The 17,420-nt window shown below is 39.1% G+C and overlaps 1 long non-coding RNA gene across 1 annotated transcript; it reads left to right on the forward strand.

The window, feature by feature from the left end:
* The first annotated feature begins 1,369 nt into the window (after positions 1-1,369).
* LOC107838237 (uncharacterized) lies at positions 1,370-14,004 on the forward strand. The gene is made up of 3 exons (XR_001664307.1): positions 1,370-1,379; positions 8,705-8,711; positions 13,881-14,004. It is a non-coding gene; the product is annotated as an uncharacterized LOC107838237 (long non-coding RNA).
* The last annotated feature ends 3,416 nt before the right edge of the window (positions 14,005-17,420 follow it).

The following is a 17,420-nucleotide window of genomic DNA, read 5'->3' on the forward strand; positions in this document are numbered from 1 at the left end:
TGGTGAAAGATGTGAGAAATGTTACAGGAAAACTCTAAAGCCTTTTAGCTGGGTCTTTATAAAAACTAATATATTTAATATCTAATAATATCACACATAATGAGTTGGTTTCAATAAAGTTTTCAACCACACAAACCTGCAGAAATCCTGCCATTCCCATAGGGGGCAGTGTCGCGCATAACTAAAACCCGTCAGCCAATCAGATCGATTCAAATCAACCACAACTTCCTGTTAGGAATTAAACATGGTACTACGATAGACACGGTAAACTACTTATGCATATAAAGTTTATAAAACATTTACGTTTGTGGATATTTTGGTCGCAGATTGTAATTTGTGGGACACTAAATGTCCGTTTTCTCAAATTTCCACTCTGGTTGGAGTAGTTATAAATAGTTTTTGGTGTTTTTAGACTGTGTTGTTTGTGCAGGTAAAAGGTCAAAATGTATAACAATGTCTCTCTTTCCCAGATTAAAGTTAAAGATGGGATTATGCAAATTATTTACAGCAGGAGAGCCAATAAAAGATGAGATTCTTTCCATAGATTCACCTGCAGAAACCTTGTGATGGATTTCACTTCCTCTAGCGTTCGGTTCTGTGCATTAGCTGTATTATTCGGTCTCTGAGGCAGATGAAGACAATCCTCGGCCGAAATGCACACAAGTGTAACGGCTGCGCACACAGACACAGAAACGCTTTATGGCAGAAGCTTTAATGTGCACATTGTGTGTTTCTTTCTCCTCTGACATCTTGCGAGTGCTGTATGCATGTCATTAATTGAGTCTCCAGCTCCCTGGAGTGGTTAGCTCTGCTTGCACTGGGAAGATCGAGGGGGAGATAGTCTTTGTGTGTGTGTCAGCGTGTGCTCTTCACACACAAGCCCTGACCGCCTGATGATTATGCTTGATCAGTGTCAAACACAAACTACTGCAGCGGGTGCTTTGAAAGGGAATATATTGTGCACTCAGGCTTTTTTCTGGCCCTTAGTGCTGCTCTTACATAGCATGGTGATTTATCCAATTCAGCCAGATCTAAGAAATGTAATTTTTTTCAGTTATTATGTTGAGAATCAAGCCGCAAATTCATCCTAATTTCAAGATACAACAAAACATATCGTTACAAAGGGGGTAAAAAAAATCTCGGGTGAATTAGAGGTTTACTTGAGGTAAACTTGAGCATTAATTTTAAGAAAAAAATATAGTTTACGCTGCTTTTATGACAATTAATGACCTCAAACCACGTACAGATCAACAATAAAAGCCGAATCAAAGACCAAAGGGTGAAATATCTACTTAAATTTCTATCTGGAGTTCAAAACTGAAAGTTGGTGTTTTATCCTGAGAGACGTAATTAACGTAAGCATAATTTGGAAAGTTTATGTGAAAACGTAAATTTACCACTCTAAAAAAACACACAAAATCTGAATTCACATATTTCTACCAGAAAAATGGTCCAACTTGGGCATAATTTGGTATTTTAGTACCTTAGGTCCATCTGTACCTTCTCAGAGATTACACAGTTAATCTTTTAGTCCATATTAAGAGAAGTTGGTTGAGCTGTTTGCCTTCTCACACCAATCTTGAGTCAAAACCTTGATTTCTGTCAATCACAACAAAACCAAAGTTGATCCTAAGTTTCAGAACCCACCTGCGATTACTTCAAAATATTTGTGTTTTCCTTAAAACACTAGAGTCTGTCTGGATGCAGCCTTGAACATTTACCAGATCACACAGAGTGGAATGAAGACGTTTCCATCCCACTTACCTAACTTTTCAGGGTGTCTGTCCTTAAAAAGTTTTCTTAAAATGTCTTAAATTTATTTTAAAGTGATTTAGCCTTTAATTTATTAATCTCAGGTCTTAAATTTTGTCTTAACAGGATTATTTAATCCAGTGCAGACTATGTATTTTTGGCAGGCAAAAGTTTGAGTCGTTCTCAGACTTCATTGCGTTCTGTGACTTAAGGGGGTTGAGACTATCGATAACTCTGCAAATATGCTAGATTTTTGCTAGATAGCAAAAAAACACTTTGCAATGTAGCTTTTTTGCTAAGTATCAAATTTTGCATTTTAAATTTGAGTTGGTAAAACCTAGATAGCAAAAATGCTAGTTAGCAAAATAGTTATCTACCAAACGCTAGCCTAGTTAAGTGCTTTTTTGATAACTAGCAAAAAGCGAGCAAAAATGCCAGCTTTTTTGCTAGCTCTTAACTACTAAATGTTACCAATAAGCTAGTTTTTGTTAACTAGGTTTTTTGCTAGCTTGTCTGGTTATGTGCAAATTTATCACCAGTTGCCTGGACAAAGTTTGTACATTTCTGTGGAGATGTAAGTCTGAAGTTTAATTTAAAATGGTCTTGAAAAGGTCTTAAAAAGTCTTAAATTTCAGTTAGTGAAACTTGCTTTTGTTGACTCCAGTTTGCATTGTTTCTCAGTGTATTGACATGTTGGTCCAGGAAAAGGAAGAGGGGCAAAATGAAGGTGAGTTTTGTTTTCTCGAGGCCTTTGAGGCCGAAGAGGCCCAATCAGGGGAGGGCTTCTTGCAGCGGGGCGGCCCGCGCTGCTGAGCAGAATGCGATAGGGGTAAATATTTGTATCCCAGCGGTCGACGAACAGTGCTGAGGTCAGTCGTCTGGAATCCCTGGGTTGTTTGGAGACCACTGTTGTTACAGTTGGGCTTTTTTTGGGGCAAAAAGAGGAGTCATGGGAGAGAGGGAGAGAGCACCAGACTCCCAGAGGGAGTAAACTGAGCCCTTAACTGCTAACTGAAAAGAATATAGCGTGAAGTTTGTGGACGAGAAAACGCAACTGATACAAACCAGAAAATTATGATGCATTTTGAAGCACTACTCCGTTTTCCTCCCAAAAAGCCAGACTCCCCTGGGATCTTTTTCAGTGATTTTGATCAATCGCTGTCCAGGCTTTCTGAAGACTTCTTTGTCAGCTTTATCACTCGTTTTCAACCCAGTCCTGAAAATGACAGCATGTTGTGCAGTTTGCCAACCACACAAGTAAAGGTAAAAAGAAGCACCAGGCCTAAACACTATTAGTTGATGAACAGAATCTGAATGCAGGAAAACTCTGACACAGAAAGTCGGAGGTTTTTAATCCTTCAACTGATGCAGTTTTAAGCATCAGTTGATGCTTAAAACTGCATCAACTGTTGCAGTTGATGCAACAGTTGATGCATCAACTGTTGCATCAACAGTTGATGCATCAACTGTTGATGCATCAACTGTTGCATCAACAGTTGATGCATCAACAGTTGATGCAACAGTTGATGTTGCATCATCAACTGTTGCATCAACAGTTGATATTGCAACTGTTGATGCTTTTGGTAATCAGCTATTTGATGCTAAAATTACTGTTTTGTTAAAGCTACACCAAAGTAGGCTAAACTAAGGTGTGGTAGACTAAATTAGATGTATCTTATTGTATGTCATTAACATTAGCTGAGCCAAGGCTGGCAAAACTAAAGTACATTAAGCCAAGTTCAGATTGGCTAAAGTAAACTAATATAAGCTAAGATAAACCAAAATTACCTAAATTAGGCTAGATTAAGTTAAATTAAGATAAACTGAGAGCATAATTAAGATGTCATCTAAATTAAGATATGTTAAGCTAAGTATATTGACTAAACTAAGCTAAGATGAATGAAAGTTGGCAAAACTAAAGTAAGCTAACTTAAACTAAGATTGACTAAAACTAACCAAACTGAGTTTATTTATTGCTGGATAAAATAGAATATGGCTGACTAAACTAAGCTAAGCTAAACGAATTATAGGCGTACTATAATTTGCTAAAATAAACCAATTTAAATATGCTAACATGGGACAGGCTTAACAAAGCTACATTGGGTTGAGCTAAGCTAAACAGTGTAAACTAAATTAAGCTAATTTAGGCTGAATAAGTGTAAAGTAGGCTAAACTATCATAATGTAAGCTAAGCTAACATATGATAAGGTGGGCTGAACTAAGCTAAGCTAAACAAAGCTAAATGAACTAAAATATGCTAAATTTAAGCTTAAAAAACAACTTAAATGTGCTAAGTTAGGGACAGGCTAAGTTCTGCTGACTTGGGCTTAACTAAGCTAAAACAAGCTAAACTAATACATGATAAGGGTGCTAAACTGAGCTAAGCTAATCAGAGATGGACTAAAATTAGCAACTTTGAGCAAAAGTGGGCTAAGCTAAACTAAGTTGAACTAATGTTAGCTATGTTAGCATAGATAAGATGAGTAGACGTTGGGTAAACTAAACTAGGGGTAGACAAAACCTTGTGTTTTCATTTTTAGTAAGAGTAGAAATCATTTTTAAATGATGATGGTGAACTAAAATCAGCCACTTGCCAAAGGAAACAAAGAGAAACTTGGTTAGGATCAGTTCCAAAGATGGCATTACAAGTTTACCCACTTGTAAGGAAAATATCTGGTGAAGGAGACGCAGCTTCTGCTGAAACATTATCGTCGTGCGACTCGTCGTGCCTGGTAGGGACAGAGTGGCGAACGAGCATAGCGGGGGTGTCATGTTTGATTGGGGTTTATTAGCGCTGCCCGTATTGTTCCCGTTCGTCAGCAGACTACCAGGTAATGTGGTGATAATCACTGCAGGAGCTTCCATCTGCTCGTTCGGTGGAGAGGGCGGTGGAGCTGCCCTCATTCCCAATCCGTTTTCCCTCGGGGTGGAAAAGGTGGATGTGTTTCATTTACCCAGGAGTGTCAGTGCGCCATGGCAACCAGGTTGTCTCCACTTGTACCGGCTAATGATTCGAACCCAGCTGGCCTCAATTGGAAGCTCAGCTCTTGAGTAATACATTTTGCACTTTGGCTCCCGACCAAATGTGTGGCATTTTTGGTGCTGCACGCTACGCCGAGCTTATCAGTCAGGTGTTTGGTGTGTAAAAATCCATAAACGAGCCTCGGTTGGAGCTCTGGCGTGTCGTCTGAGGGGGTCAAGGGCCGGCGCGTGGCGGAGGAGGAGGTCCGGCGCTGACGGCCTGTTTGTGAGAGGCAATTCTCCACGCTTGTAATTACACGTCTTTAATTGATAATGCGGAAAAACCGCATTGATTTGGTGTCAGCTGAAGGAGCGCAGCGGCGTGGCCTCTAATTACTTCTCAGTTCTGCAATGTCAGGTTCAGTTTCCGCCGTCGCATCTCCGGCAAGGACTCCGCCGCCGGGATCACACCTGAGGAGTTTCCTTTCCCCTCCGCTGGGCTTATTGCGGGAGAATCAGCTATCTTACACAGACCCAGACGCGAACACTGCTCTTTAAGTTCAAATAAGGCAAACAAACATGAGAAGAAAGGGAACGGACCCGGCTTTCTGTTCATGTCGAGCCATCACAGTGAATTTCCTCTTTGGGGTAAATGGAGGCACAGGAAACCGAAGGCTTGTTACCCGATTCTGCATAATGCTGCTAATTTGTAGACGTGCAGGAGAGCGCTGTCGCCGAGGTGTTGACAGAGCGGTACCAACTGGCTTCATGCAGGACCTGGAGAACGGCTAAATGGGCTTAAGGTGGAGGAGAAACAGAGCTGGGAGCGTTATCCGAGATCTCTGCTGTGTTTTTTAGAAGATAATGTTTCAGAGTTCAGGGATTAGTTCGGCTCTTAAGGGGAGAAGAATATACAGCGCCTTGCAGAAGTGTTCATGGCTCTTGATCTTCACGTTTTATCACATTGCATCAACAAACCGCAGTGCATTTTATTGGGATTTCATGTGAAGGACCAACAGGAAGCAGAGAGTATTTAGAGTGATGGGAAAAATTAACCCCATTTTCTATTAGATTAAAAAAAATTCAACCTCTTAAAATTCAGATAAATTCAAAAATACTGTCCAGGATCTGATCCTGGTGCTGTGCGATGGATTCTCTGCGTCCATGAAGCCTCCTGTTCATCTCCTCTGGGATTTGGGGTCAAAGTTCAGCTGTTATTTGAGCTTTTGAGATGCTAATCAGCTGCTCCCAGTTGTAAAAACAATACCTCGGTAGCCTTTTTGTGCAAAACGCTTAATGTTTCATAACTCAGATGTGGAAGGAAAATAACACATATTTTTCAATAGGAAACTAAACCCCACAAATCGGGTTACTCTCTATCCCTAAAATCAGCCAGAGATGCAATGAGTTGATTTAGATCAGAGACGTCCAAACTTTTTATCACATGGGCCAAAAAATATTATTTTTAAAAACTAAAAGTACCCAAAAAAACGGTTTTCCTACCTTCAATACCTTCAATAAAAAAACCAAGCATGAGTTACTTTAACTAAACAAATAATCTTAGTTTTGTGTAGGACACTTCAAGTGTTTTTTTTTTTACTTTGTTAAATGAAATATATCCAGTTTGTTTGTTATTTTGGACTCAATTGAAGAAAACTCTGAAATATTTCATCTGTTCTCAGGATCTCTGTGTGGCTTCATTTGAAAACACTTCCTGTATTTAGTAAAGTTTTAATACAGCGACTTTGGTTCACCAAGGTATTTTTTAGAGCATGTCAATGGTCTTAGTTACCATGACAACAGAAGGAAGCCAGAAAGATGGTCACTTTGTGTCGCTTCTGGCATTTTTCTGCATAGACTTTGATTTAAAAGTGTCGAAATTTATTCTTGAATCTCAGTCCAGGGGCCCCAAACGGCCCCCGACCCCCACTTTGAACATCGTCAGTTTAAATCAAAGCTGTTAGAATGGCCTAGTCAAAGCCCCCAAAACCTAAATCCAACTGAAAATCTTTAAAAACTAAAGTTGAAAGATGCTCTCCACACAGTAACGTCCCATAAAACACCACAGATTGCGGCTATAAGTTGCTTTATTCATGATTTACATTCAAATCCCCTCATTTGTAGTAAAAGTTGGTTTTGATAATAATGTTAAAGCGAATGTAGCGCAAATGTGCTCATAAAGAATCCTGCACCGTCGATTCAGTCTACCTTAACGATTCAATTAAATGTGTGGTTTTAATGAGATCAGCTCACCTGATGCTTCTGCAGTGGATGGGAAGGTTTGATATTCTGAAGCTGCACATGCAGAAGCCACCTGTAGATGGAGCTGCACTCTGCTCTTCTTCCTCTGTCTGCTCACAATAAACACATTGTTCTCCTCCTGTGTCATCGCTCTCTCCTCCAACAGATTTGGTATTTATGTTAATGTACACCTCTATGAATCTCTTGCCTCCAGTGGTTACAACCACTGTGGCTTTTCCTGCGTGTGTGTGCGTGTGCGTGCGTGTGCGTGCGTGTGCGTGTGTGTGTGTGTGTGTGTGTGTGTTGTGGGTGGATGTGAGTTCCAGAAGGACGCCGAAGGGTTTGGAAAGGTTTTTAAGGAGTCAAAGGACAATTCCTGGGATGTTTCTTCCTTCCCTGCAGAAACAAGGCAGGAAAGGAAGAGGGGAGGAACTGCTGGCATGAAGGAAAATTGAGTCTTTATTATTAGATGCTGCAGCTTTAATGCTGCTTGTTGTCGTTCTTTTGAGAAAAAACATGAATAAAGTTACATGTAAGCATCAATTCATCTCCTTAAAACTCTAGTAACAGAAAATGAAAACCCCTCATTTCTGTTTTCTTCGGGAATATTTTGCACATGAAATGAAGACAACTCTATTCCTACTGTAACCCATGTGAAGCTGAATTAGTGTTTGCTAACCTTTTATGCTAATTTGGTTGAAAGCAACTTAATCTGCAGCAGCTGACTGCTGTAATAATCTAGTACTTTATGGAATAATCCCGTCATTAAGCTAGGAAGTGTGTAGACTAAAGTGTTTTTCTGCTTACAGATTTATTCTGGATTTTTAAAAAAATATTTCAGATTAATAAACAATAACCTGAGAAGCTAAAAGTGGCGGTTTGGAAAATATTACACTTTTTAGAATATTAAAAAGCTGGTTTGTGAATTAGCTTTTATTCTTCCTTTATCAGTCCTGGTCTTGCTGATTTATTTCTAGATTGTGAGAATGATTTTCAACAATATCAGACCCTATTAATACCTTTTGTCACATTTCTTCCTTCTGCTTTTAAAGCTGTTTGCTTTGCTCTGTTTCAAATCACTGCAGCTTCTCGTTTCATGCTAATAACTCCTTACAAACAGCACTCATCTTTATGGCCTGGGTTTTATTTATATATTTTAAAACTAGAATAATTTGACTCTTTGTGCATGTACAGCATGGCCAAAACTGATTTTTTTAAATCAATGTTTTTAGTTAAAAATCTCTGGTGGATTAGTCATCATGCGGTTTTTGTTGTTAATTTTTCCAATATTTGTGCAGTTAATGACGGTTTTGTGTGGATCACAGACACAGGATTCACTTCTTTACCAGAAAATAAACTAATCATATGTTCTGTGACGTTCCTGTTTTCTGTTTTTAAAGCCAGCCCGCAGGTCCATTTCCTTTTGCCTCCATCAAAATCATTTTTGCATGTCACAGAAAGCACAGCTTAAATGTGCCACACATATGAGAAACTTTAATGTAAATTAAGATAATTAAACACATTAATTCATTCTGCCAAGCAAATCAAGGTGAAAATTTTGTGATTTGTAAATTACCGTATTTTCTGGAGTATAAGGTTCACTGAAAAGTCTTTAATTTGATCAAAGTACGACAGTACGCCTTATATATTCTGGAGTAAAACAGCCCCGTCTGCTGAATTAGTATGGATTAATTCACTTTTATATTAAATAAGATCTAAAATAAACAATGTATTGACAGTGCACCTGTAGTGTAGATGTGGACTTTGTGCTATTTTTGAGCTGTTTTACTCTAAGCTAATGCTTTTATAGAAAGCATTCTTCCCCAGTGTTAGTTATATAAGTCAAACCCAGGATTGTAAGTTTCAGGCTAACGCCATGCCTGACAGGGTAAATAAAGCCATGTAGTAATTTTCACCAATCAAACGGTGTGTGAAATAGAGCTGCAGTCAGGTCACTGTTGATCCCCACCTCTAATAGAATAATCAATCTTACTTTTGGCAAGACTGTGGGATTAATTATTAAGGACTGAACATTTACCAGCTAACCTGAGAGGAAACTGGAATTGATTATCTCCACGGTTATCTGCTGACAACACACCTCTGTGCGCCTCCACCTTTAAGACAACGGTATCTTTCCAGTTTGTCAGTCGCAGATTTATTTCATGTAGAACAGTCGCAGAAGGAGGATTAACGGTATCTACTTATACGGGTGTGATAAACTCTTATCTGCTGCCTTCCCCTGAGCACTCTGTGGGCGCACGTTGACCCGTTTTCCTCCGTACCTCAGCGATTTAATCACTTAACCATGCATAATCTGAGCCCTCACCCAATTTCTTAAATCCTGCAGCAGCAGGGACGTTTTTCTCTCGGCTTTTGCAGTTCCTTTCAAAAATGTGCATGTTTTTTCACTTTATTACAATAAACGTTATGATTTAATGTGACGACCTCACATAAATTTGATCAGTTAAAATTCAGACGTTGTTTTTAGTCCCGTGTAATTCTCTCTCTGTGTCTAAGACTGAGGAAGTGAAGCCAGGTGGAGGGAGAATCATCGCGTTTTTCAATGTCCTTGTTAAAGGCCAGACTTAAATGGCCTTTAAGTTTAGTTTAGTTTAAGAAGATAAAAGTTGTTTTTTAGGAATGCCGTTCAAACAATCTGATTGAATTTATTCATTTTACAAGGAAAAATGAGCAAAAGTTTAATAAAAATTGCCAAAACTGCTGAATATAAACATGCATTGATTTTTCTCTCCATATTGTTCTGGATTTACCTCCAATTATCTTCTACTTAATTCCCCAAAGCATGATTCTGCCACCTCCATGTTTCACAATGAGAAAGTTCTGCTTAGGAAAAAAAAAAACTATAATGAAAAACCCTAAACTAAAAATACTTTTGTGTTTTTCAGTATAGTTTTTGTTTTGTTTTGTTTTTGACTTTTGTTTTTTATCTAATTCAGTTAATTTTATTTAGTTTTTAAGTGTTTGCTGATTTTTATTAGTTTTTATTAGTTAAATAATATACTTCTGTCGTTTGAAAGGCTGATAAATACATTCATAAACACAAACATGAATGATGCATCTATAATTTTGTTCCAGTTATTTTTTTACCCCCAATTAATTATTGTTTTTATTTATGTCAGTTAATGGAAATAAGTACATTCAATTTGTTGTCATTTTGTTAGTTTTAAATAACTATAATATCCTTGGTTTGCACTGCATTTTCTTAGAGGAATCCCAATGAAATGAATAGAAATTAGTGACAAAACGTGAGGAAGTTCAATAGTTTAAATACTTTCTGCCAGAAAAGGTGAGGGATGGGTTTCATCCAGCCTGATTTGTACAAATGAGACATGGGTTTATAAACGTGTCACTGCAGAGGATTCAGAGGTGCAGTTCATCACCAAACCAAAACAAGAGCAGAGGATGTAAGTATGAGGGGTTTACATTCAGCAGGTAAACTTTATGTTCGCTCGGCGGAGGTTTACACAGCATAAACGCATCACTTCCTGCTCATTTAGCCTGATGTAAACCGAGCTCGTACCCAGCAGGACAGCAGAGGCAGGAAACCCGACGCTCCGCGGCTCCCTGGGTGGCACTGCCACCAGCGTGGCCTGGAGAGTCGCTCGATGACAGTTTGTATCCATTAGGCTTACGCGTCGGCCCGAAACGTAAAGAGCTCACTTCCTCTCACCTGGCTGGAATATTTGGAAGTGTTTCGAGATTCCCGGAGCGTTTCCTTCCTTCCTCCATCCGGCAGTGGGTGGCTGCCGCTGTCATCCAGAGTTACGGGGCTTTCACTTGGCTCGCTCTCATTTACATTTCTGCAACGCTTGCTGTGCTTCATTACGGTTTTGTTTGTTTGGAAGCTGAAGGAATGCAAAACCCAGAGCGAAGACAATGACTGCAAACGCGCACCGTGGAAGGTCTGACAATGACTTGTTCCCAAAAAAGGAGGATTAGTGTTTTCTAATCTTTCCCACTCAGTTCATGTTAGTTTCAGGTGATTAAAACAAACCGAAAGTTGTACGGTAGTGCCTTAAAGTTTTAGCAAACAATGTTCTTAGAATAAATGTGCAGAAACATTTAGATGCGTGTCTTCTTGTGTTAGCAATGCTTACCTACAGAGAAAGGCAGGCGGCCAAAATGGCGTCATTGTCAGGAGAATATAACAGCTGGAAGAACATCAGAAGCTTTAGGATGAGAGGAAGATTCATGCTGCCACCAGTGCAGAGCTTGGTCAGTTTGGAACCAGAAAAATGGATTTGGAAAGCCTTAACATTTATCCGATGAAGTTAAATCCATCCTAGTCGCTTCTCTCTGTGTGTTTTCAGCCGTATCTATTTCATGATATATATTGTAGCTGCAAAGATTGAGGAAAACATGTTGTTGCCTTGTTAGTTTTTAACTTTCTGATGAATCCAGATTTTCCTCATTGCCGTCTGAGTCGCTTTATTAAAAATGCACCGATTGGGTTTTTCTCTTCCTCTGTAGAAAAATCTATTTCTTCTCTTCTCCTTCTTCTGGTTTTTGCTTGATAAAAAAAAGTTCAACTGTCAGCGCTGTGATGAGATCTTTGATATGAAAACATTACAATGTTTCTGACTGCTCAGGATGTCTTCGCCTGATGAATCAAATCAAATTTTATTTGAATATCACATTTCAGCAACAAGACATTACATCACAAAAACTAAAAAAATACAAAGTCACCATGAACAAATTAAATATTACGTTTCGTCAAGTGTTTTTGTTAAATTTATCATTGAATATGAATCAAAAGCAACTCGATTCAGTCTAGATTTAAAGGAACTCAGTATTTCGGCTGTTTTGCAGTTTTATGGAAGTTTATTCCAGACTTGTGGTGCTTAGAAGCTGAATGCTGCTTCTCTCTGTTTGGTTCTGGTTCTGGGAACGCAGAAGGGAGGTTGGTACAACACCAGCAGATCAGTGATTTATAAAATACCAACAGTATTTTAAAGTCTTTTCTTTCAGTGGAAGGACTTTAGGACTGGAATAATCTGCTCCGTCTTCCTGGTTTTAGTCAGAACGCCAGCAGCAGCAGCGTTCTGGATCAGCTGCAGTAATCAATGTGACTAAAGATAAATTCATAGATGAGTTTCTGTAGATCTTCCTCTAATCCTGGAAATGTTCTTCAGGTGACAGAAGGCCGACTTTGCAACTGTGTTTATGTGTCTCTGAAGGTCCAGGTCAAATTTCGGGCCTGATCTCTAGTTTCCAGCTGTAGCAGATGCTTCAACGGTGAATGGTAAGACTGGTAAGACGCTCAAAGTGATGCTACGAGGAAACAGTTGTTGATCATCTGTATCAAGAAATTCCCCAGATCTTCCCCCTACAGAGACCCGGTGGTCACCACCAGCCCTGAGGTTCATTCCCACCATTTTGTGTCCATGAAACATATCTCTGGGATGCGTTTCCAATAAACAGACACTGGTTTATTTTGTCTTTGCACAGACATAATCTATGCAAACACATTATAAAACCAGCCTGATGGAAAAATGTGTAATATATTCAGAAGCAGGGCCATAAGTTGAAGCTTTCTTTGCACATGTGAGGGATAAAATGCACCTCTTCCTCTCAGCTCCTCAGAGTGTGGGTAGCAGAGGATGCATGTAACCTCATTCCACATCCGACGTTCGCTGACAAATACATAGTTTGGGGCAAATTTCCATTTCATGTTCGACTACACCACACATCTCAAATTAAGAGCGCGGCATTATCATCGACAAGGAAATGCGCGGCGTTAATATTCCCCGGCTTCGCAGTTGCCAAAGAATTAGTTCAGATCCCCGGCATAAATTAACGGTGGCACAGTTTTAAAAAATCGGTAGCTCAGGGCCATGCTCTGAGAACAAGGCTGAGAGTGCCGCGCCGTAATTCACCGTTTGTTTTGATGTCTGTCTGTGAGGAGTTTGTTTCCATGATGGTATATTTGTTGGGAAATCTCATTACCTGGAGCTGAAACGCACCGAATCGTGTCGTTCTTGCGATATCAATTTTCTCAGACGGCCTTTCTAACAAATTCGACTTGAATTTCTCTGCTTACCTGCAAACACAAAAGCCTCCTCCCTTCCTGCTCAGAGGCGGCAGTGAAGCGTGTTGCATAACGCCATCCCTCCTCTCTCTTGTTATCCCAGTATCTTTATCTGGCCTCTGCAATCCCTTCCTGGCTGCGCGTTAAGTGCTCACCTCAGAGCGCTCGTCTTCCTCAGCTGCGGTGCCAGGTGCGTGGTTTGAGCGAGGCGGCGTCTCACTGATGATTTACTGTGGATAAAGAGCTGCGGGGCCTCAGGGGGGTTCTCCTGTGTGACGCCCCTACAGTATCTGATCTCAGAGCTGCTCTCCTCCCAGGCAGGATGGCGCTCTCTGCAGCGTTGCACGGAAAAGGCATGAATGTATTTGGTTTTACTATAAGCCGATGTGTGAATGAGAGTGTTTATTTAGCAGCAGCGGGGAAGTGCGGAGGAAGTAAAGCAGCTTTTTGAGAGGAATTAAGTATAAAGTAACCCACTGTAGCCCCTGAAGTGACATTAAGTGCAACAGAGAAAAGGTATTTAATAAATGTTGGCTTTGAAAATCAAATTATTAAGTCCTTTGCGAAACATTTTTCACATATTTTCTTGTTAAACCTCAAACTTAATCATATTTCATTGGGAATTTACATGATAGACCAACACAAGAAAGAACGAATTAAATTTTTATGTTAGTCTAAATTCTAGACTAAACACTTAGTGTGTTTAAATATTATGTTATCAATCAAATCAATGCAGTTTTTATCTGTTTACTGCCAAATTATATCAATCAGTCCCTCCAGTTTCTTTAGAATTATCGTGGAAATTCACGGAAAATCAACAAATCCCTCACTTTTTTTGCACTACATAATTACATAATTGGGAGGTTTTTTTTCAAAGTTTTCTCAAAAATTGACAAAAACCTTCCTAGTTGTACTAAACGGCTGCCTCAACCCTAATTGATGTCAGATTATAGTCTGTGATCTAAACAGCGAGTAATAAAAAGTCAAATTTACCGTCATAAATAAGCAAATATTTAAAATTATTACCACAAACACTTTGATTTTTATTGTAGAAAATCACACAAAGAATCAGGGAATCCTGCAGGACTGAAAAGATGTTCAATATTATTTCATTTTAAGAATTCATTGATATTTTTACAGTTTGTGAACAGCTTTTATCAGTTCATTCTGGCGCGTCCGGCCCTTTAAGAGCATTCCTGATGTTTATTTGATCCAAAACGAAAATGAGTTTCACACCACTCTTTTATGGGAATGCTTCTCTAAACATCAAGGAAGTTTGAACTGAAACAATCCAGACCAGATCCGAGCGCACACTGCTCCAAATTGCACATACAGGCATGTTTTTTTTTATTATTATGAGTGGGAACTGGAGGATGAGTGAGAAAGACAATCAGTAATTTATAATTTCCATTACAGTAGTCATAAATTAATCAGTAATAATCATATCAAAATTGAAAATAGGATTTGATTGTACAACACAGTTTTAGCAACAAGGCAGTTCAAAGTTTAATCCAGATTGCAGGAGAATAAAAACTGATTGTTGTTTTATTTTAATTTTTAAATGAACTATATCAAGGTAGTTTTATCAGGTTTTTAGCAAAACAGCAGAATCATCGAAAGCATTAAAATGCTTTGAAAACTACATGTAATGTGCTTGATAATACCTAAGAGGAGTTTTAGTTTACAACTCTGATGAACTTAAATTTCATCTCATTCCATCACTTGTGAATAAAACATTTGTTTTGGGTTTGTTTGTGCTCCGTCCTCCTTCAACCAGATGGTAGCAGCACATCTCTGTTGAAAGGTGTGGAGTCTGCACACTTTATGTGGCTTCAGTAATGTAATATTTCTTTACATTGTGTCATATTTTCGACTTGCACAAACCTGCGTTATGCAACGACATCCTGCATGTGAGCAGAGACATGTTGGCGGCTGGAAACGGAGCAGTTTCTGAACAGAAAGGTGCTTCCTGTCTTTAACTGTGAGCCAAATTTACCTGAAGAAGGGAGAAAAAAATTGAATTCAGAAGGAGGTTTTCAAAAATAACATCCTCGAAGTGTTGGAATAAATGACACTGCAGATGTTGGAGTATTATTTTAGCTTCTATCTGAGTTTTAAATTAAATAAAACGGCAGAAACTGTAAACTTCTGCCTGCACCTTGCTGGCCTTCCTGTTCCTCTCTCAATAGGTCGGCGCTGAAACTGCTTCCAAAACGCCATTCGGCCCTTTTTACTCTGACCGGACGCTTTAGATCACAGCAGAACTTAATCTAAAGTTCTGAGCAGAATCGCTGTGGTTTGATCGTAAACGTGTTGCAGTTAAAGTTCAGTCTGGGATGAAGTCCAGCTTGAGCGTCCTCGTTGCTCGTTCATCATCAGTAATTGGTTTTCCAGTTGCCTCCAGTGATGGAAGCAAACATCTCAAGCCTGAAGGATGCCCACAAACATCCTTGGTCAGGACTGCAAACGAGAACACGGCTGCTGGTTTCTTTGACGTCCGCGGGGCCGTGCTCTGTGAATTTATCCTCCAGGCTCAGACTGTCAACACAATCTGACCGGAATCACAATCCTGCAAATCTGATTAGCGCCGTCATCAAACCTCCTGACCCTCAAGACGCGGCGAGCCTTATCAGAACCGTTAGCATGCAGCTAAACCTGGTAGCTCCAGAGTCAGCACATTAGCTGTATCATCGCCTGTTTTCATTTCTTAAGTTGATCAATGAGGCATTCTATCTCCCCGAATAGACTTTTTGTTTAATTATCTCAACTTTCCTCTCCGAGCTGTTTGCCTGTCAGCAACTTCAGCCTCGACCTCACGCTCTGCTGAACAGCCCTCCATCCTTCCTGAAACAACTCCAGCTTGGCCCGGGCCTTGAACGCCTCTCCAGGGGGGCTGACAGCACTTCTCCTCTCTCCCTGCTCCACTTCTGACTGGTCTCCAGTCCCTCCTGGGCCAAATGAGAACAAGTCAAAAGTGAGAAGCCCCCCATAAACACAGAAAGTTGCCAGCGGGAAACAGGCAGAGTGGATGGAAACGAAGTTAAAAGCTTTACTTTAGAGGTGACATCACTTTTAAAAGGCAAAAAAGACAATTCTTTGAAAAGATTTACTGCCTTCATTGGGTAAAGTTTGATAAGAATCCAATTAAACCACTTTTTATTCTTTGGAAGAAAGTTGATCTAGTGTTTGGTGAACCGGTTCTGTGCGGATTCAGTCTTCTGTGGTCGTAACAAAGTTTGTTTTTCTGGCAGATTTACTTTTAAAGTGGTGATGAAAAGTGGCCTTGGAAAAGAAACACTCCCACAGCCTCACAGATCCTTCACCGTACTTTAAACATATTGATCTTTTTCTATGATTGACCAGCTTTGGTTCTGTGTTGCTGGAAATTATTCATTTCCCATCCAAATTCATGCAGATTAACCAGTTGAAGGACTCTCCACTGAACTCGTTTTTCTAAAACACTTTGATTTAGAATTAAAATTAAATAGATTTATTAGGCAATTTAATGTACATTTATATCAGTGGAGGATACTGCTAACTAAGAAGCTAGTTCCGCTAACCCTAAAGCACTTTAGCATTAGTTTCACTAATGCTAAATGTATTAGTTTTACTGACACTAAAGTGCTAAATTTATTCCACTAACACTAATGCTACATTTCTCAGTTTTGCTAATGCTAAAGTGCTAATTTTTTAGTTCCACTAACACTATTGTGCTAAACCAGTTCATAACCAAAACCTCAACCCAGATGTTGAACTTTTTTCTACTAAAAGGTTAATAGTGCTTTCATATTTATTTAATTGAAGCTAAGTCTGCTAATCGTTCTCCAAGTTACCAAAAGCACTAAATAAAAAATTAGCTCCACTGTTAGCATAGTTTACAACTGACAAACAGCTTTTAAGTCAGATAGTTTACAAATTGTGTCAAAATCTAAAATCTATGCTAAGTTTCTGGATTTGCTCCTTCTTAGACGGTTGTATTGCGTCACATTTTCTCAAAATATGTTTAAAAGACAAGATTAAACACCCCAAAAAGACTTACTTTTTGAATAAAAGTTGTAATATTAATTCTTCTTTAGTAGCAATAAATACTACAGAAACAGAATAAAGTTTAATTTAGACCATTATTGATTTTAATTAGACATAAATTTAGTGGTGTTAAAATTCCTAAAATGTGAAAAAATGTTTACATTTTCTCTACTTTGACACGTCTGGGGAAACAGGATGATTGGTTGATTTAATTTTTGTGGGTATTATCTAAATTTACAGAAATACATTTTCTTTTGTTACTAAAAACACTAAATCTTTGTGCAACTGCAGTTTATATAAGTTCATTTATTAGGAGCGTCCACACAATGAGGCAGCATGCTTGTCTTTTCTAACGGTTTAATAACCTGAAGGAGGGGCCGTCTAGATTTTT

Source organism: Poecilia formosa, unplaced genomic scaffold (assembly GCF_000485575.1).
Source record: "Poecilia formosa unplaced genomic scaffold, Poecilia_formosa-5.1.2 Scaffold229, whole genome shotgun sequence".
In the NCBI taxonomy this organism is placed as follows: Eukaryota; Metazoa; Chordata; class Actinopteri; order Cyprinodontiformes; family Poeciliidae; genus Poecilia; species Poecilia formosa.